This window comes from Pelodiscus sinensis, chromosome 2 (assembly GCF_049634645.1).
Source record: "Pelodiscus sinensis isolate JC-2024 chromosome 2, ASM4963464v1, whole genome shotgun sequence".
Lineage (NCBI taxonomy): Eukaryota > Metazoa > Chordata > Testudines > Trionychidae > Pelodiscus > Pelodiscus sinensis.
Genome location: NC_134712.1, coordinates 116383258 through 116403973, shown reverse-complemented (window position 1 = coordinate 116403973; position 20716 = coordinate 116383258). Strand labels below are relative to the sequence as shown.

General features: G+C 42.0%; 1 long non-coding RNA gene across 1 annotated transcript in view; it reads left to right on the top strand.

Annotated features, from left to right (window-relative positions):
• Window positions 1-20716, top strand: part of LOC142827186 (uncharacterized) — a 42402-nt gene that overhangs the window by 10350 nt on the left and 11336 nt on the right. The gene's annotated exons all lie outside the window — the stretch shown is intronic.

Genomic DNA, 20716 nt, shown 5'->3' with positions numbered 1-20716 from the left:
CCTTTGCTCCTTGTTTTGTTTATATTTAGGTTTAAAATGTAATAAAAATGTGTCCTAATTTTAAAAAGCCAAGATAGAAAAATAAAAGAAAACAAAACTGAAGGCTTCAGAGCATAATGGCTTATAAAACATCTAATGTTGGTGTTTAACATTCACTGTCTTTATTTCTTTAAATAACAATGATGATGAAACATACAGTACTGTGTTGCAAATTCGAATAGAAATTGCACAGAATTGGTGTCTGAGGAGTTTTTGTTTAGTGGTGGTATCTTGGAAAATGCTTTTGGTCTCTTGTGGCTCACAGGAAAAAAAAATTGAGATACTGAACCTTATTGGATTACTATTGGTTTCTCCTATCATTTCTCATGGATAATATCAAGAATACACTACAGCTCTGTTCCTCATTGTCAAAAAATTTATACTAATGTTTTTAAAGTTGTGTGGCATAATAGGCCTCTAAGCACTCTAATTTGCATAGTCCCCTGTTGTGTTACATAATATGCACAAAGAAGCATTTAAAAAAATAAAATTATTCTTTTGGGTTCTGATAATTTCTGGATGATTAAATTAGCTGTTAATTGGTGCTCACAGTAGTGTGCTGTAATAGGAAGTCAGGTTGGAGTTAATGGTTTCCATAAGTTTTTAGAAACAGTCATCTTGTTTAGCTCAGCCATACAATCAGGGCTCTGTCTTAGAACTTAGCTTGGTATACTGAAGAAGCAGGACCCTGCTTTCTGCTGGTAATTTTATTACTTTTCCTCTACTAACATTTGAATAGCTCTGGCTGTATGGGTCTGTACAAGCAAAGATTTAACTAGAGTTAAGATTCTTAATATTGGTTGATTTGCCTGTCTCAAGACAGCTGTGCAAATGGCTTCTTCTAAGCAATTGATTTAAATATTTTCTTTTCTTTAATAGGATGTGGTTAAGATTGCATACTTAACCAACTATAAACTGGCTGGTTATTTATTAATAACCAACAGATCCATCTGCCCTGAAACAAAGTCATTTTGCTTATCTATACACATTCTTTGTTCTCTATGGCTATTTTAAATAATGGATTCACAATAATTTTGGGAAACAAATACTCTTTTTTGTATGAGTTTATCAAGAGGAAAGTACAACTCAGAGGTGTTTACTGTCAGGCGTCTATTCTTTATGAAAAGCCCTCCCCAGAAAGACATCACAGAAGAGTTTGTAACCAGCGCATTTGGTCGTTTGTGTTGTTTGATGTTTTCTTTTCCTGAATTGTGACTGTTTTACTTAGTTTTGATCGTGATGTCCCCTAAAATATGTAAATGGACCCCGTGACTAAATTGTGGTAGCTATGTCCCTGAATGGCAGTAAAATAAACTGGTAGGAAGAGATAGCCAACCATTTCTTGTTTCTATAAACTACATATTTTTAGTCATTTTTAAAACAAAATTACTTTGTCACCATCAATTTAAAACTACCCCTTCCAACCTCACAGTGACTTGTCCACGGCCATCCAGCAATGCAGTGTTAGGGCCAGGAATAGAACCTAGGTCTTTCCCATCACTATCTATTGCTCTAGCTGCTGGGTGACATGCTCTCTCCTTCAAAATCAATTTCTTGTAAGCAAAGATGTGAGGATTAGGCCTCTGAGGGCTGCCAATATTTCACAACATAACCCTATTATGCTGTTAGCTAAATTTTTGGAAAGCACTTAAGCATCTGTGTACATGGAATGGTAAGTCTGGAGTATGACTCAGGTTCAAGCCCAAACCCCCCTTGTATCCATACACAACCATCCTGAATGGTTGGTTCAGCAGGAATGCAGGTTCTAGGGCAGTGTTTCTCAACCAGTGGTCTGAGTACCCTTGGGGTACTCAAGAGAAGTCGTGTGTGTGTGTGTGTGTGTGTGTGTGTGTGTGTACATCAACACAACTGAAATTTGGAGAAAACTGAATTTTTTCTTTGTTTTACAGGGCTTTATTATTTTTGTACTTTTTACACTCAAAAATTTCATCGCCTGCCCAGCTACGATTAAGTTGTTTAAATAAATGTGTTGCAATGGTAGAAAAATTTTTTGTGTCTCTGACAACACTGGGTACTGGGGGGTACTTATATATATATTTTTAAAAGGGGTACTTGATAAAAAATGGTTGAGAAACACTGCTCTAGGGCACTACCTGTGAGTAGGTAGGAGCTCATGTCTGCTGTGTCTCAGATCTCAGCCCTGTAATTTTGCAGGGTGGATGCAGGCCACACTGAACATCAGAAGGTCTGTGCAGTATGGGTGTATTAGCATGGCTGTGAGTTCTAGATCCAGGAATTGTAATCCTAGTGTGACTGCTTGGAAAGACTGAGACCACAGACCCAGGCTTAGTATGTTATATAGGGGGCGAGATAGGCTATGCCTGCAGTGAAATAAAAGAGCTGTGGCAGTGAGACTCAGCCCAGGGCAATTGATTCATGCTTGTGGGGTGTATGCTATGAGGGATAAGACTAGCAGTGTAGACATTTGGGCTTGGGTTGGAGCTCAGGCTCTGAAATCCAGCAAGAGGGGTGGGTCTAATAGCTTGGCTCCAGCCTGAGCCAGAATGTCTGCACTGCTAGTCTCAGCCCCACAGTGCAAGCCCCAAAATCAGTGATGAGGGAGTTAGGGCTGAACAGAGCAGGTGAGTGGAACCGACCAGTCAGAAGGGAGGGGGAATGAGTCTCATTGATTTCCTTGGGAATAGGGGGAAGGGCCTAAGGAAGAAGAACACTACTGAGCATGCCTGAGGCTGAGTCTCTGTTTGAAAGTGTAGTTTATTAATGATGAGTACAGCTTTGTGATTATGTTGGTGGGAAGAGCTTGGGTTTTGGATTTTTCAGCTGCAGCTATGTAGTTCAAAGAAATTACCATTGCTAAGAAGGCAAACAACAATTCAAGCCAAACCAGAGTAGCAATCTAGAGCCTAGTGAAATTAGCAACAGTTGCAGCTGCTGCAGCAAGACAGTTTGATTTCAGATTGAGAGGGAGTGTAAAGGTTGCAAGCTTTAAACCAGAAGTTCTCAGACAGAGGGTTGTGGATGGGGAGGAGTTGCCAGTGGTCAGTCTTAACCTCTTTGACTCCAGCATTAAATATAAAAATACATGGTTTTAATTTATAAAGGGAATCATGCTTAGAGGCTTATTATGTGAAAGGGGGTCGCCAACGTAGAAATTTGAGAGCTTTGCTCTCAGCTGCAGTTAGATCACTGAAAGGCAAGTCTTTTCACAAGCCAGGCAAATGATAGTTTAACTTGCTAAGGAAGCCAAAGTTCGTTGTATATGAAGATAAATTGCAACATCACTACTTGTTTCCGCTGCGAAGACAATTTGAATTTTCAGAAGGCCGATCGTCTCTCTCAAATAGTCTGTTCCAGCCATTTGTAATTTCAAATTGAATTGCTGCTTTTAGGGTCAAGCAGTTTAATTTGCAAATCTTTCTTTAGAGGCTATTTTGAAATATTTCTATAAAAGCAGTGGCTACCAATGCTGTAGGCTTTTATAAGAAGGAAGGAAAATGTCTAGAACACACAAGCCCCCTGGGTTTGCTGTTCTTTGGAGAGGTGAAGTGTATTTAAATGCCCTCTCCTCCCCCCAACCCCCAAGACGCAGCTATTTCAATCAGCAAACAATTATACAGAGCAGGAAGTACATGGCATAGAGTAAATTAAGGAATCTTGAGAAACGTGAGTGTAAATGCACTTTCTAGAATTAATGGAAAGATAAATATCCATGGGCTTCATGTCAGGGAAATGAAACTGACTCAGAAATCATGAGAAGCCCTCTGTGAGGAGTAGCCCTTTTGTAAATGAATATAAGGGTATGTCTACACTGCATTCCTCTTTAGAGAGAGGAATGCAAATACAGCTGAGTGAAATTGCAAATGAAGTGCGGATTTGAATTTCCTGCTCTTCATTTGCATAATCGCAACCGGGCACTATTTCGAAATAGGGTATTTCGAAAAAAGAAATGCTGTCTAGACACGGTTATTTTGAAAGAAAACCCTTCTTTCGAAATTACCCTTAAACCTCATCGTGTAAGGAGTAAGGGTAATTTCTAAAGAAGGGTTTTCTTTCAAAATAATCACTTCTAGACAGCGTTTCTTTTTTTGAAATAGGGTATTTCAAAATAGCGCCCGGACACGATTATGCAAATGAAGCATGGACAATTCAAATCCGCACTTCATTTGCAATTTTGCTCAGTTGTATTTGCATTCCTTTCTCGAAAGAGGAATGCAGTGTAGACATACCTCTAGCTATTTAGAACTGACAACCTGCATCTGCATTATAGCTGTCTAAAATGCACAGAGATAACAAATATATTGGTTTGTCTACCAGATGTTCTTTTTTTCTGGAGTGCTTCCTTAACATTCCACAGGAGGAGATCCAAGTTTTTACCACCTTGTTTCACTGCACTTATACAGTCATTCAACAGGATTTCAGTTTTAAATATTTTTAGCTATCTTGCAATTTGGAGGCCAAAACTGCCCTTGATCAAATGATATTAACATCCACTGAGTGAGAGATTTTATAAAGGCAGCTGCAGTGTTTCTTGGGAAACTGTCAAAAATGCATACAAAAAGCTCAGTTCATTACTGTGCTTGTTGATAAACCACAGATAGGTCTGTAGTTGAGTAAGCTTGCATATGCCAAGAAGGACGTTTAACAAACTGGAGAGGGTTCAAAGAAGAGCCATGACAATGATTAAAGTTTAGCGAATATGCCTTATAGAGAAAGTATCATGGTGTTCAACATAATTAGGTTATCAAAAAGAAGGTTAAGGGGTGATTTGATCCTAGCCTGTATGTGCCTACAGGGAGAACAGACATTTGATAATGGAGGGCAATTTCAATCCAGCAGATAAAGGTGGAAGAAAAGCCAACAACTGGAATTTGAAGCAAGACAAACTTGGACTAGAAATTAGGCACACACTTTTAACAGTGAGGATAATTAATCTTTGGAACACTTGCCATGGGTTATGGTAGATTCTCCATCACAGGGAATTTCTAAATCAAGATAGGTAGTTGGTCTGCAAAATGTGCTCGATCTGAATCCAGGCTTGAAGTGGGAATTAATTCAAAAAAGTTCAATGGCCTGTATTTTACAAGACAGCAGAATAGATTATCACAGTGGTCCCTTCTGGATTTGTACAACTGGAAAAATGTACTCGCCTTGGAAGCTGGAACTGCTGTCAGTATCACTGAAAGAATAAATAAGACTAAGACATTTTGGAGCTCAGGGAAGAAGAGCACAAATCAAAACTGGTTGGCTTGAATCTAGAGGGTACACTAGTGAATATGTGATGTTTAAATGACATGCAGGCCACATTTAGACAAAATACTCTTGATGTTGGTGTGGGACATTGAGTCAACCACATCCATGAGTCATCTTGAAAAAAGACAGCTGCTGTCTTCAAAAGTGTAAGGTTTAGTTTGAAAGACATTTTTGGATGTTTGTAATTTAAGTTCCAAAAGATGGAGGCAATTTCCAGTTTTTTTGCTGCTGGCACAGAAACAACAGAGAGCTATTTGGGAGTTATGTACTATACACTTGGAGCTGCTAGTCAAGTTGGAACATTGAAGGTGTTGATGTTAAAAAACCCATTTGGTTGTCACTCATTTGGAACACACTTCAGAAACTAAGTTGGGGCTGAGGTAGCCTTTGTTAGGAATATTCCTCAGGAATCCAAGAGAGGCAACTTTTTTGAGCACACTATGTTCTGTGACTTTTTTTTTTTTTTTTTTAAATCACTTTTCAAAGTGATCTCTTGTGTTTTTTTGGTATTACAAAACTGCCAGGGTGGGACTTCCAATAGTCAAAGGATGTCTTGGCCCTTCTGTCCAAAAATACACTCTTAAACGTGTCAAATATGAAATGGTAAACATTTCTGTGCCTGTAGATGTAAAACTTCAGAAAAATCTATGTCTGTATGCTTGGATCTGCCATTGAACATGCCAATGTCTGAGTCACATGGCTACTGTATCCACTCTTCATCATGGTTTAAGTGCTTTAGCTCCTTATGGTGGCTTAGTGACTAAAAATTGCCCCTCACATATTATGGTATTGTACAAACTGACAGTCAATAAACTTTACCCGGGTATGGAAAAAAAAGAGGAAGATAATCCCCAAGGTGGTGTTACCTTTCAGATGACACTTGAAATCCCATCAAATCCACAACAATTGACAGTGCACATTCAGGTACATCAAAGCTCTTTACCATCAGGTCACCTGTCTTTCAGAATACAATGGTCTTGGTGGAAAATACTGGTCTCATTGTGCTGTAGCAGAACAGGGTTTTCCACAATGACCTTAATCAAACAAGCCAGCATGCCTATCAGGGCTGGATTAAGACCTTTAGAGGCCTTAAGCACTGAAAAGATTATGGTGCCCCCCATATGTAATTCAAAATAAAAACAATACTATATCGTAAAATCTCTCTTTTTTTTTTTTTTTTTTGGTGCCCCTGCTTTGCTGGTGCCCTAAGCACGTGATTAGTCTGCTTATTGGGTAATCCAGCCCTGGTGCCTACATATGGAGAGAAAAAGCAAAGAATATTCCAGGGTTGTTTGAAGATACCAGTGTTAATCAGTCAAGTGCTATTTCCTACTGAAATAAGTTTCTCAGATAAAAGATATAGGAACAATTTTTCAGTCTTTTTTTTTTTTTTTTTTTTTTTTTTTTTTTTTTAATTTGCAAAGCCCTAAAACATTTTGCATGGAGGTATAGATCCCTCCATGAGTGGTAAGTATGGTTGAATACAAAGATGAGACCTTGTACAAACAGAACATGTAGACAGATACAATAAAATCACAATTATAATCGTTTTTGGATTAGGACTCTAAATTGGATTTTAGGACATATGGGCTCTGTTACAGACTTCCTTGGGCAAGACATGTGTGTCTTCCTTTCCTAACTAAAAAGTCGGGACATTTCCTTTCTCTTAGCCTTTGTCTGTCTCGTCTATTTAGATTATAAACATTTTGGCTACGTCAAGACTACATCCCTTTTTCGTAAAAGAGATGTAAATTAGACGTATTGCAATTGCTAATGAAGTGGGGATTTAAATCTCCCCTGCTTCATTAGCATAAAAATGGCTGCCGCTTTTTTTCCGCATGGAGCTTTGTCGGAAAAAAGTGCCAGTCTAGATGCTGATCTTGCGGAAAATAAAGCCTTTGCTGAAAGATCTCTTATCCCTCTTGAAATAAGGGATCTTTCGGAAAAGGCTTTATTTTTTGAAAAATCAGCATCTAGACTGGCGCTTTTCTCCGGCAAGGCTCCGTGCTGGGAAAAAGCGGCAGCCATTTTTATGCTAATGAAGCGTGGGAGATTTAAATCCCCGCTTCATTAGCAATTGCGATACGTTTAATTTACATCCCTTTTATGAAAAAGGGATGTAATCTAGACGTAGCCTTTAGGACAGGGACTATCTGCTACTCTTGAGTTTATACAGCACCTAGTGCATTGGTTTTCAAATCTTGTCTGGGTCCCCCAGGTGCTAGCCTAGTACAAATATTCAGTGACAACAAAGGGTGGGTGTGGGAGACAGTGACTGACTGAAGATCTGGGTTTTAAAGAAGTTGCCTGGCACACGAGAGGAAGGAGGCTATGGTTCAGGTCTAGGGAGCAGTGTGGATAAAGCACATTTTGGAGATTGGGAGGGAACAGGAGAAGCATTCAGGAAAATGGATGATACTGAGGCTTGGATTTTATTATGAACTTCCTGATTCTGTTATGAGGGAGGCAATAAAAATCAGCACTGCAGGTGAACCTTGGTAATATTGAATGCATCCGAATTAGCATGCGGCTAAAGTAATTCTTTGCTATAGTGATGATAAGGGTTGGATCAGAAATTTTAAAGGAGTCTGGGCTAAACGTTGCCATTTAGGCATCACCAAGGGGCTCCTTCCCTGAACTCACTGGGGCACAAAAAGAATGTGCAGGCTGCATTGAAATTTGGGAGATGCATCCTATTCCCTTCAATGTGTCTGTCCATCTCTGCCTCCACCATAACCTTTGAATCTCTGAGCGGTAGGGCTGTCGTTATTCTGAACTAACATAGTGTGTATGTATACTACAAGCAGTTATTTTGACATAATGTCAAAATAATGGTGAGCTGGAGGACTTCTTACTTTGATTCTTGTAACCCTCATTTCACAAGCAGTAAGGGAAGTCGGAGGAAGAGTGCTCTATCTTGAACTTCCTGCTGTGTAGACAGCACCAAAAGCCAAAATAAGCTATTTCGACTTAAACTACGCAATTGACATAGCTAAAGTTGTGTAGCTTATTTTGGCTTTAGCCCTGCTGTGTAGATGTGCCGAAAGGGAATTGTCTCGGTGCTCCCACCAACACCAGAGTTGATGTTCAGATGAGGCTGTTACAGTGCATTGGGTGGGTGGGGAGACTCAAAGGCCAGAGACAATCCACTGGTGGCCAGACTGCTTGCATAGTTTTAAAACTATTCTTGATCTGTGTCTTTTGCAGAGTTGGCATCATCCAAATGTAGTTACATTATATACCTGTGTGGAAAAGCTAGTTGGGGAGGGATGGAAAGAAAGAAAGCAAGTGGTAAATTGTTTCCAGAGCATCTGCACTATTAGTCTAATAGAAACTTTGTCAGCTCTGGCTGGAGTGGGTGTGGCGGGAGGTCTGAGATTTTTATATTGGGCCCATGGCATTATAAAGTGAACTACAGAGTCCTACCTAAAATTCGTATTTTCTAGAACCCCTGCAATGTGTATTCTACTCTTGTGACTTTAACAGCTTACATTGGCTTTTTGTCTAGAATGGTAATTAGGCCAGTGAACCACCAGGATCATTTTGTGATTGTGGTTTCTGCTTTTCTAAAAAAATGTGAGTAGTAACAGTTCTTCAAGAGGGTAACTTGGAAAGGAAACCTCACTTTTCCCTGTGCAAAATCTTCTCTTAAAAATAAAGAAAAAACTATTACTGATGCTATTCCAGAAGTAATTATTTTTCTCTTGGAGAAACTTGCCTAGATATGGGCTTGAAAATCTAAGAGGTTGCCTACAGAGGGAAATGTACTGGAATAATTATATAATAATTGCATTGTGGAGCCACTGTCTCTGAATGCATGCTAGTGAGGCGTTCTGTTGATCATGCTTAACAGCTGTGGGCTCATTGCTAAAGCCCCTTTGACTGAGTTTCTGTTGTGGAAGTACTTAATGGGTTCCAACTGGTGATTGGGACCTAAGGAGCTTTCAAATATTCCAAGGAGTGTATGGGCCAAAGAGAAGATGAGGGACAACAGGCAGATGTAACAAATGGAGGAGGAGCATAAGGTAACAGAGGGATAATTAGATTTCCTGTAATAAGCAGTGTTTGCAGCATGCCAATTGCCTAGTGATTGTTGAATGTTTTATGCACATTGCAGCAGAGGTGAGATTTTAAAGTATAGCTCAAATGTCTGTAAAAATATGGCCCTTCTTATTGGGGGAAAAGAATGGAGTTGATGAGCTCATGTTCTCCAAAGCATACTCCTGATGAAGATACAGGTGGTGATTGGGGTAGAGCTTGTACTTTGTACCTGCATCCTCTGTAAGGAATCTCTTGCACATGTGCATGGACCTGGCGGTTTCTTATAAATGTGATGCAAATAATTTATCTTCCTAGTTTATATTTTGTAAATTTAAATTAATAGTTTTACCCTAAATTCTTTTCAAATTGGAATGTAAGATACTCAATTGCGTAATAAAATTTCCAATGTATTAGAATCATCTTTCCAGATCAGACAAATACCATTGCTGATCATTGTATTATTGTAGTGGCTAACAGCCTCAACTGAGATGAGCATCCTATTGCGCAAGGCATTATTCAAACACGCAGTGAGGGAAAGCCTAACAGATTAAATAGTTTATAGATTAAATATCCCATTAATAAATCTCATCAGCATATTGCAATCCTATAAATATCTCTTTTTAAGCTCCTTTCTTCAAATAAACCCATGAATAGATTTTCAGTTTTGCATACATTGAGGCCTTATTTGTAGCAATAGCTCTTAATTGTAAATAAAAGCATCTGAAATAAATAATAATTCTAATATAATATGAGATAGCTAATGAAATTTACCAATTCCCATATGCAGTAATATTCAAATAGTATCTGATAGTATTTATAACATCAGTACGGGACATAGATGTACTTAAGCCTCCTGCATCCAGAGAGCATAGAGCCAGTTTAATTTTTCACATTCGAAGTTCTGATTTCAGAAATCTGTTTTTGTCTTTTACACAATGGCAATGCATAAACCAGTGACTGTGAATAAAAATACCAAAACCTCCTGGATATTCAAGCAGTTAAAGATATGCTTATATTCATAACATGAAAAACAGGATGAAACAGATGATCCTGTATTAATTATTTTTTTTAATTTCTGTATCAGTCAGTTTAACCCCATTTCAATAACGTTATGCATTTATTTTTCTCAGTGAAATATGGGAGTCATAATAAACCCCCTGTAACAATTTACATCTGTTAATTCAAGTTACTTTAAAGCTACAGTTGCTTTACTCTGATCAGCTGACTCATCATAATTTGATTATCCCTTGATAATTGTACCTTAGAAAGAGCTGAAGAAGTAGAAATGTCATTACTTGTACATCTCTGGGAAAAGGACATATGACAAATGTGGCATAGAATTTGTTGCCATTTTCAGTGTACAACTTGGCTATATTTTAGATTATTTACTGCTAGTTTGAAGCTGACATAGTTGCTCACATTTGAACCCTGCTTTTTGTTTCTGTAACTAGATTCTTTGGTTTCTGCAATGCTTACCCTTCTTCTACATAACTTTGCACTGCAGCCAGTGTGTCTCATAATTTTCCTTATGGGTCTCCTGAAGTCTTGGGGGTCAGCATGCAGAGTGAAAAATGCAGAGATACAGGAATGGCTCAGCCAGCTGAAAGTTACGGGAAGGGAAAAGCTCCAGTTTCACTCAAAGAAAAAAAAAAGAAAGAAAGAAAGGAGCCATTCAATACAGACAGAGGCAATCTGGCTGAAAGTCAGTGAGGTTTAAAATCCAAGAGGTCCAATAACTGAAAATCTGTATACATTCAAAGCAATATTTTAAATACCGCACAAGTGCAGATGAAAAAAAATGTGATAGTTTTTCCATCTTGCTGGTGCATATGGCTAGCCACGTTCCAAACCATGTGATATTTCTTTCTCCAAAAGTCTCTGAGCATGTGGCTAAGTCCAGCCCATGTTGTCAAAGGATGTGGATGAAGGCCTCCTATTGGAATGACTGCTTTGGTCACTTTTCAGTAGGATGGTTGCCGGTTGCTCCTAAGAAAAAAATGAATGACTTTTGTTATCCCAATAAAATATGAACACTGCCCCTTTTACTGTAAAACCTGTGCTAAGCTAAGGTCCAGCAATGGTACAGTCATTAGCATCTGAAACTGAATTACTTCTGCTGACAAGGTTCTAGTTTATAGAGTTCATTTTGTGCTGAATAAAATGACATGAAAAATAAGAGCCCTGGGATTTGGAGCACCTGGTTGTGAGTTTATACCAGAATTTTCACACTCCCTCCTTCTTGCGCTCACTCCCCCCCCCCCTTTGCATTTGTGTCTCTTTCTTTTTAATCCCTTTATTCATTGTTACAGATTCTTCCCATAGTCCCAGACAGGCTCTGAAGCCATATATGAAAATGTAGGCAAAGGGCAACAGATCAGTGAATAAAGCACTGAGTACTTACCTCTTAGAGACCGTTATACTGTCAGCTCAAAGTTAAAGTGTAATAAATCTGGTGGTCTCACGTCAGTCCCTGGTGAGTTGCAGTCCACCTCATAAAACTACTACATAATTAAGTACAGTTCAGTACAATTTGGCAGTCTCTGCTCAGCAAAGGCCTTGGACTGAACGCATAAACTTGCTCCTGGGTCCCTGTAGGTTGAGGGCTGAGCGGGGGAGTGAAACCGGCAGTTGCATATACAACCCTTTACCTGCGAGTGAGTAGAGAGAGAACTTCTTCAGTATATCCAGCATTCCTGGTGAGCACAAAGGAAAGATGAGACGGGACAGCTCAGGTGACCCTTGGAAAGGAACGGTGGTGGCTTTATGGAGAGATTGGCTTTGATTTCAGACAGGCTGGCAGTACTCACCCCCCAACACTTGTGACCATCAACTTTTTGTCGGCCAGCGGGGAGTGACTTGCTGGTGTCAGTTCAGTTCTCGGTGACAAGGTGTAATGGCACTTTTGCTGGTGGTCTCAGTGGAGTGTCTGGGGCTGTCAAAATTGAAATGTTCTCTCATATCTAAACATTGTAACTCAACCAGGCAGTGTTGAGTTACAATGGCACTTTGTATGACCAGGGCTTTGCTCTCCAGGGCAGCCAAGCTGGCACCTGCCACAAATATAGACTCTACTTCTGAAAGACACAAACGGTAGGGGAGAAACAGGAAAAATGGCTAAAGAAGCAGCATGGTTTTGCCACTTATTTTTATTTATGTATATATTTTCCACCTCTCTTATTCCTGACATCTAAGCAAAATGCTATAAACATTTCCTTTGACTTCTGGGTCCAATAAACTGTGCAACTATCCTGTCTGTTGAAAAACATGAAGTAGTCAAAAAGGTCCTGTGTTCATTCTTTACTGACTCATGCCTGTACCTCCTTTGGGCAGGCTATCTGGGAGCTGCAAATAGTATGCTCCATTAGATGCCTTCCACATACTTTGACCTTTAATAGACATATATGCTCTCTCCTGGGCATATATTCTTCTGGAAATTAATCATATTGCTTTTAAAAAATTGTTTTGCTTTAAGCACTGTTAGAAAGTGTTTTAAGTGACTTCTATTTCTGGTTTAATATTGTTGAAAATTATGGATACTGCAGCTGGAGAACTGGTCATATCATAGCAGTGCCCCCTAGTGTGACTAGAGGATTCTTGCTTTTAGCTTTCCCATCTGACAGCAAATGCAGGCTGGCTGTAAATGTTCATCTGGGTTGTTTTTCTTCACTTACAAAAACGTCTTAAAGAAGGAAAATAATTTGCATTTTAGGTAGGGTGTGTGTGTGTGTGTGTGTGTGTGTGTGTGTGTGTGTGTGTGTGTGTGTGTGTGTGTGTGTGTGTGTGTGTGTGTGAAAATAAATGAGATGGCCTAAACCAGACCCCAGATGCAAACAGTCCCCACTTTTTTTCACTAGTATTAATATTTTTTAGCAACTTTACAGCTTTTTTTCAGAGTAAGATTCCTTCCTGTGCAGAGGGGTCTCAATGAATTTAACCCTTTATCTTTACTGATATTTATGCTAGCATCTAGAGCTGCCAATCAAGGTCAAGGTCCATTATGCTAAGCTTTTAACATACGCATAGTAAAAAAGCAGCCCAAAGAGCTTAACATTTAACTAGGCTAGATAGACAAAGGAAGTATTAGTATCCATATCTAGAGATGAAGAACTAAAGACATGGAAGGGGAAACGCTGCCCCCTTGGAAGTCACTATTGACTACAGTGTATGAGGGTTTCACCCACAGAGACTGAGTGACTTGCCAAGGAATTTTGTGGCTACATTAGGAAACAAACCCAGATCTACTGAATTCCAGTTTAGTGCCTTAGTCATCTGACCGGCATGCTACTTGAACTGTTCCAGCACTGTACCATGGTAACTCAGCATTATTATCCTCATTTTACAGATGGTGAAACAGTCTCTCTGGGTTACAAAGTGACTTGTCCAAACACACAATAAATGAATGGCTGAAAAGGGGATAAACTGCAGGTTAGCTTATTGTCAGTCTGAACCCTATGAAGCCTGGTGCCCTTCTCTCCTCCACCCCCTGTCCCTGACCACTGTACCCTCCCTTTGGAATCTGAACTCGGAGCTGGATCTGAATTTCATGGCTGGTTGCTATTTCTGTCTTGGTGCATACGTTTACACAGCAGTGTTATGTTGGAATAACTAATATTATTCCGAAGTAACATAGTGCGCATCTACACTACATGCCTTTATTTTGAAATAATGTCAAGCTGGAGGACTTCTTACTCTGACTCCTGTAACTCTCTCATATCATGAGGAGGAAGGTAAGTTGAAGGAAGAGTGCTCTTCCTTCGACTTCCTGCTGTGTAGATAGCGCTAAAAGCCAAATTAAGCTATTTCGACTCTATTTGACATAGCTGAAGTTGAATAGCTCAGTTTGACTTTTGCCCTGCGGTGTAGACCTACCCGGGCTGAACCAAAACCCTACGGCTGTGTCTATATTGGCGCGATTTTGCGCCAAAGCGGCCCCTTTTGCGCAAAAACATGTTGCCTGTCTACACTGCTGGAGAGCATCATAGTTCTTGTGCAAGAAGCACTGATTTCACACATTAGAACGTCAGTGTTCTAACGCAAGAGCTATGATGCTCCCGCTCAGGAATAAGCCCTCTTATGAATTTCTTGCACAAGAAAGCCCAATGGCTAAAATGGCCATCGGAGCTTTCTTGCGCAAGAGAGTGTCTACACTGGCACGGATTCTCTTGCGCAAAAGCACATCTCTTGCGCAAAGGCACATGCCAGTTTAGATGCTCTCTTGCACAAATACTTTAACGCAAGAACTCTTGCATTAAAGAGTATTTGCGCAAGATCGTGCCAATGTAGACATAGCCTAGAGGAAAACTCCCGAATGCTGAGGAGTTCGAGATCTGGATTCAGAGCCAGATCCGCATTTTGGAAATGGGGTATTTTCTCTTAAAAACAAAAAACTGAGGTCAAGGCTTTGAAGCTCTAATAACATGGAAAAAGCCCCCAGAACCTCTTTTTAAAAAAAAGAGGAAACCAAAGATTATATCTTGTGTTTTCCAGAAGGCAAACTCCTGGTCAAAGTCATTTTTTTTAAAGTGGCTGGTATACAGAATTCAACCATGTACAGGCAGTCCCCGACTTACGTCGGATCCGCACTTACGAACGGGGCTTTTCTCGCCCCGGAGCTCACGGGCGGTGGGTCGCCGCCCGTGTCCTCCGGGGCGAGAAAAGCTTCTCTCGGTCTCCCTGGTCTGCTGGGAGGGGGTCCAGCAAAGTCACTAGCAGGCGGCGGCTTTGGTCGTTTGCCCGGGAGCAAAGCCGCCCAGGCAGCGGGACCTCCGCCGCCTGGGCGGCTTTGCTCCTGTTCTCTGGTCTGCTGGGGGGGGGGTCCTGTGCGGCTTTGCTCGGGGGCAAAGGAGCAAAGCCACATGGGCGGCGGGGTCCCTCCACCTGTGCGGCTTTGCTCGGGTCTCCCTGGTGTGCTGGGGGGGACTCCTCCCAGCACCTTACGGAGACAGGAGCAAAGCTGCATGGGCAGCGGGGTCCCTCCGCCTGTGCGGCTTTGCTCGGGTCTCCCTGGTCTGCTGGGGGGAGAGGGGGCGCAGCTAGTGCGCCCCCCCCCAGAAGACCAGGCTTTTGTTGCGGGACGCCTCGGGTAGAGCAGCTGGGGTGCTGCCGGGTTGGTCCTGTGGGAACCTACCGGGCAGCGCCCCAGCTGTTCTGTCCCAGGCTCCAGATTCAGCAGCTGTTGAAACTGATCAGTGGCTGATTCCAGGAAGCTGGGGGCAGAGCAACTCTGCCTCCGGCTTCCTGTAGTCAGCCCCTGGTCAGTTTCAGTGGCAGCAGCTGAATCTGGAGCCAGTTCCGACTTACATACAAATTCAACTTAAGAACAAACCCATAGTCCCTATCTTGTATGTAACCCGGGGACTGCCTGTAATTCAGTGGAGTAAATTCTGCCTGCATCCATGGAGCTTACACAGGTGTAGGCTTCGTTTCACTGACCACCCCACTGCTGAAGGACTTCTGTATGGTCCTCATTAGAGGAGCATGAAACAAAAAGTTTAGCCTTGTTTCATAAACCTTTCCAAGAACCTGAGGCCATGGCCCTTGGTGTGATTGAGCTGTGCTGGATGACACACCAGCATGGTGTGGAGAATGGTCCCCAGCTACCCAGCATAGTTTTGAGTGACTCTCATTTATGCCCATAAGGGGACAATCTGGCAGTCAGGGATTGATGAGATGTGGGAATGCCCTAACCAGGTCCCCTTTTCCTTGGACCTGCTTCCTTTTACCATAGGTCAGTGGTTACTATAGGAATCAAATGGCAGCTGTGTGGCACAGAATGATTCCTCTGTGCAGGGGAGATGCTCATAGACTCAGTGATACCAGTTCTGTGTGTGCTTTGCACCAGGAGAGTGGCATAGAGTGGCATCAAGGATCTGGTCCCCTACCCTGAACTGTGAATGAACTTGGACTAATGTTTTGGATGCAGATGTTGTTGGTTTTGGCTGTCTTAGCTGGTGCAGTTCCACATATTGCAATTGAAAAAGGGTTTGCCTAAAGTTCTCATGCTGAGGCTCTTGTACAGCTCCATGTCTGTGGTATCATGTTGTTATGTATTTTTAACTGCATGACTGCACATGGGGCCTATGTGCTCATAGGAAGAGCTACCTTCATAGGAGAATAACAGAATGGGACAGTCCTCTGCCAGGGTATGTCTACACTTGCACCCTCGTTTGAACTAGGGATGCAAATGCAGGCATTCGAAATAGTCAATGAAGTGGGGATTTAAATATCCCGCGCTTCATTAACATGATCTTGCCAGCACACTAGTTTGAATCACAGCTGATTTGAACCAGGACGTGCATGCTGGGACACATTAGTTCGAACCAAACCTCTTGGTTTGAACTAACATTACTCCTCAAAAAATGACGAGTTCTCTGGAAAGGGTTTCAATAGTTCTCTGGAAAGGGTTTTGATAGCTGAGACTTTCTCAGTTACAATTAATGAAAGCCTCTTAAATTCTGCACCAAAACTTTTACAACTGGGAAGTTAAAAGATGATCTCTGCTACTAGATCTTGCTTTAAACCAGGAGTGGGGAACTTAAGGCCCAGGGGACGGATGCGGCCCCTGGGTTGCCTGGATCTGGGCTCCCAAGGCTTAGGGCCTCCCATGGCATTGGGGAACCCATGCTGGCACTGTGCTCCCTCCTCCACCTCTCCACGGTCCCCGGCCCCTGACTGATTTTTCAGTGGGTCAGCAGCCCCCAACCCAAAAAGGTTCCCTACCCCTGCTTTAAACATTGATTTGTTTTAATAGCTATTTGAAGTGTGATTGTTTTCTTCAGCCCAGTTTCATAAGTTTCTTAATTACTTTTTCAGACTTGTGTTGGCTGGGAAATTCATAGGGAGAGTTGACAGGGGGGAAAAGAACAGCTACATGCAGGTTCTTTTCCAAAAGGAAGTTTAAGCATTAAGGGCAAATTCTGTCCACAGTTGCACCATGCGCTTCCATGCTGAGTTCTGTATGCAAATGAGGGCAGAATTTGGCCCTCCTTCTATTTAATTCTTCAGCTTGGCAGAATATGAGGTCTGATCTGAATCATAGAGGCAGCCAGAGGGAGTTTTTCCATTTGTTTCATTGAGCTTTGGGTAAGACCCATACAAAGAAAGTGAGCTGGGCAGACCTGGAAGCACTGGGCTGGTAGGAACCATGCTGACAATTCCCAGGACGAAAGAATAAAATATTTGTCTGAAGACTGAATCCCCTTCATAATACATCGTCTTGGGGCCATGCCAGATACTTTGTTCACAGCTCTGGAAAGCTCACATGCAGCTGAACTAATGGGCTACGTCTAGATTGCATCCCTTTTTCGTAAAAGGGATGCAAATTAGACGTATCGCAATTGCTAATGAAGCGGGGATTTAAATCTCCCCTGCTTCATTAGCATAAAAATGGCTGCTTCTTTTTTTCGGCACGGAGCTTTTCCAGAAAAAAACGCCAGTCTAGAAGTTAAAATAAGGGATAAGGGATCTTTTGGAAAAGGCTTTATTTTCCGAAAGATCCACGTCTAGACTGGCGCTTTTTTCCGGCAAAGCTCCGTGCCGAAAAAAAGCGGCAGCCATGTTTATGCTAATGAAGCGGGGGCGATTTAAATCCCCGCTTCATTAGCAATTGCGATGTGTCTAATTTGCATCCCTTTTCCGCAAAAGGGATGCAGTCTAGACGTAGCCATGGAGTTTTGCTTCACAAGGCAGGGAGGGGGGGAAAAATGTAGAGTGGTACAATTCCTGTGTGCTGCTGAGGCTTGCTCTAGCTGAGTGCCCTGCGTGGCATTTTACAGAGGGTAGGAAATTGTCAGACACAGCCGGAGGTGGAAGTGGGCCGGAATGGTGTACTGGTAAGAAGTGGCTGTTGGTACAGGCCCACACATAGCTCACGTTAAAGTGCTGATATGGCTCCTTTTGTCCCCTCCCACTCCTGTCAGCAGCTCCGCCAATAGATTCCAGCGGTGCTGGTGCAGCAGTGCTTTAACGTCACTACTTCTTTTGCCCTCCCCTCCCTAGGACCATCAATGGAATCCTGTGCAGTGCGCACCATGCAGTGCTGAAGGGCTGGCTGGGGGAGGCTGTGGTCCTCTCCCTTCTGGGAGCTAGTGCCAGGCCCCCCGGCTGGTAAGACTTTTAAATGACTTTCGGAGAGTGATCCTCTGAGGGGGCAGTGGCAGTGTCCTAGAGAGGCTACTTCAGTGATGGGGTAAATTACTCTCTGTGATTTCCAGGGAGTTTCTTGAGTTTCTATGATTTGTAGTAGTAAAGAGAAGCATAGATTAAAATGAAAACTCTTCCAGGATTAAAACTCATCACTTTGAGTCATGGTGGCTTGAGTAGAGTTCTTACAATTTACAGTCCTTGTGAAAGGAAGACACAGTCGGCACTGCTCAGGTCTGGGGAGTCAATGTTCCAGATATTTTTGGGCTGCAGAAACAAAGCTCAGAACTGCCCCACTTTGACTCCTCCAAGCCTCTGCAACTAAAAACCCTACTCTCATGGGCCAATGATAGTTAGATGTTAGGACATAAGAATGGCCATACTGGGTCAGACCAAAGGACCATTTAGCCCAGTATCCTGTCTGCCAAAAGTGGCCAATACCAGATGCCCCAGATTGAGGGAACACAACAGGTAATCCTCACATGATCTCTCTTTTGTCATCCATTTCCAGACAGAAGCTAGGGACACTATTCCTAACTATCCTGGCTAATAGCCATTGATGGACCTAACCTCCATGAATCTATTTAGTTCTTTTTTGAACCTTGTTAAAGTCCCAGTCTTCACCACATCCTCTGGCAAGGAGTTCCACAAGTTGACTGTGTGCTGAGTGGCAAAAACTTCCTTTTGTTTATTTTAAATCTGCTGCCTATTAATTTCATTTGGTGACCCCTAGTTCTTACATTGTGGGAATAAGTAAATAACTTTTTCCACACCAGTCATGATTTTATAGACCTCTATCATATTCCCCCCTTGTCTCCTCTTTTCTAAGCTGAAAAGTTCATGTCTTTTAAATCTCTCTTTATACAGGACCTTTTCCAAACCCATAATCATTTTTATTGTACTTTTCTGAACCTTTTCTAATGCCAATATGTCTTTTTTGAGATGAAGTGACCACATTTGTATGCAGTATTCAAGATGTTGGCCTGCCATGGTTTTATATAGAGGCATTAAGACACTCTGTCTTACTCTATGGCCACTCCCACGGATAGTAAGGACTTGGTGTACTCATTTTGATGTCTGTGCACCATCCACATCACAGTGGAGGAAGGAGTCTGGAGATAGAATCTCTTTGACCTGCTCCAAGTAATAATGAAACTACTTGAGCCTTTTCTGAGCTGCAGATGGGGACTTCTCCTCTGAGCTCTTGCTGCAGGATTTATTGCAATAGTCTGTCTCAGACACATACTGGGTAGTTACCTGGTCATAGCCCATACATCTGGTGACTTCACAAGGATGCTATAAGCAACCTGTGACCAGGGTGATGTCTGGTCTTCTCAGGTCAGCTTCTGATGGGCCGCAGTCAGACACTAAGCCCCTGAAGCACCTCCTCATAGAAATGTGGGCTGTCAACTAAACAGCAGCCCACATCTAACTGAAACCACCAACATTGTTCTAATTTTGGACCAGATCCATAGACCCATTGTGGCTTCTTTGGCACAGCCATGCTCAGAATTCCACAAGAAGATTACCTCTGTGTAGGTGAATCCTTTGGGGGGGAGAGGCAGGAAGTGAGGTCACTCTAGTTCCACATATGCCACCCCTTTCTATCATAAGGCACAGAGAAGTTTCTGGGAGAAAAGAAGAATGACAGGGGCTGCCAGAAGAATCCTTTGGAGGCTGGGGCAGCAGACTGTTCTGTATTACACCAGAAGGCATGCCCGGTAGCCACGACTAAGTCATTTTAATCTCTGGCAGCAGAGGGGCATTGAATACACAAAGACTGGCCTGTAGAACCTGGCTCTTTATTTCCGCCAACATTTAGATGCTATTTTCTACAACAGCTTTTCTTGAAGGACTGGGCACAACAGGAGTCTGGAGCAGATGCCACAAGCCTCTAATATCCAATGTGAATTAGAAATAGGATTGTGATGTGGGATGTCGTCTAACTGACCTGGAGATGCTGGAGTGAATGGAGTTGAGACCCATTCTGACCTGGATCTATTGAGGCCTAACAAATATATTTGCCACTGTGCCAACTGCTCCTAATGGCTAAGCTGATTGTTTCCATCCTACTTTGCACAATCGAAGTGAGGCTTTTTTGGACATTCCATTAAAATGGTGGCCCCAACTGAGGAAGAAAAGAGCCCCATTCACTTGTGAAACACAGACACGTATTTAAGTGTTTTGCAGATTCCATTTTTTGGTATCATTCCTATTCAATAGCTATTCATTCAGCTACCAAATGTATCATAACCAATCCCCA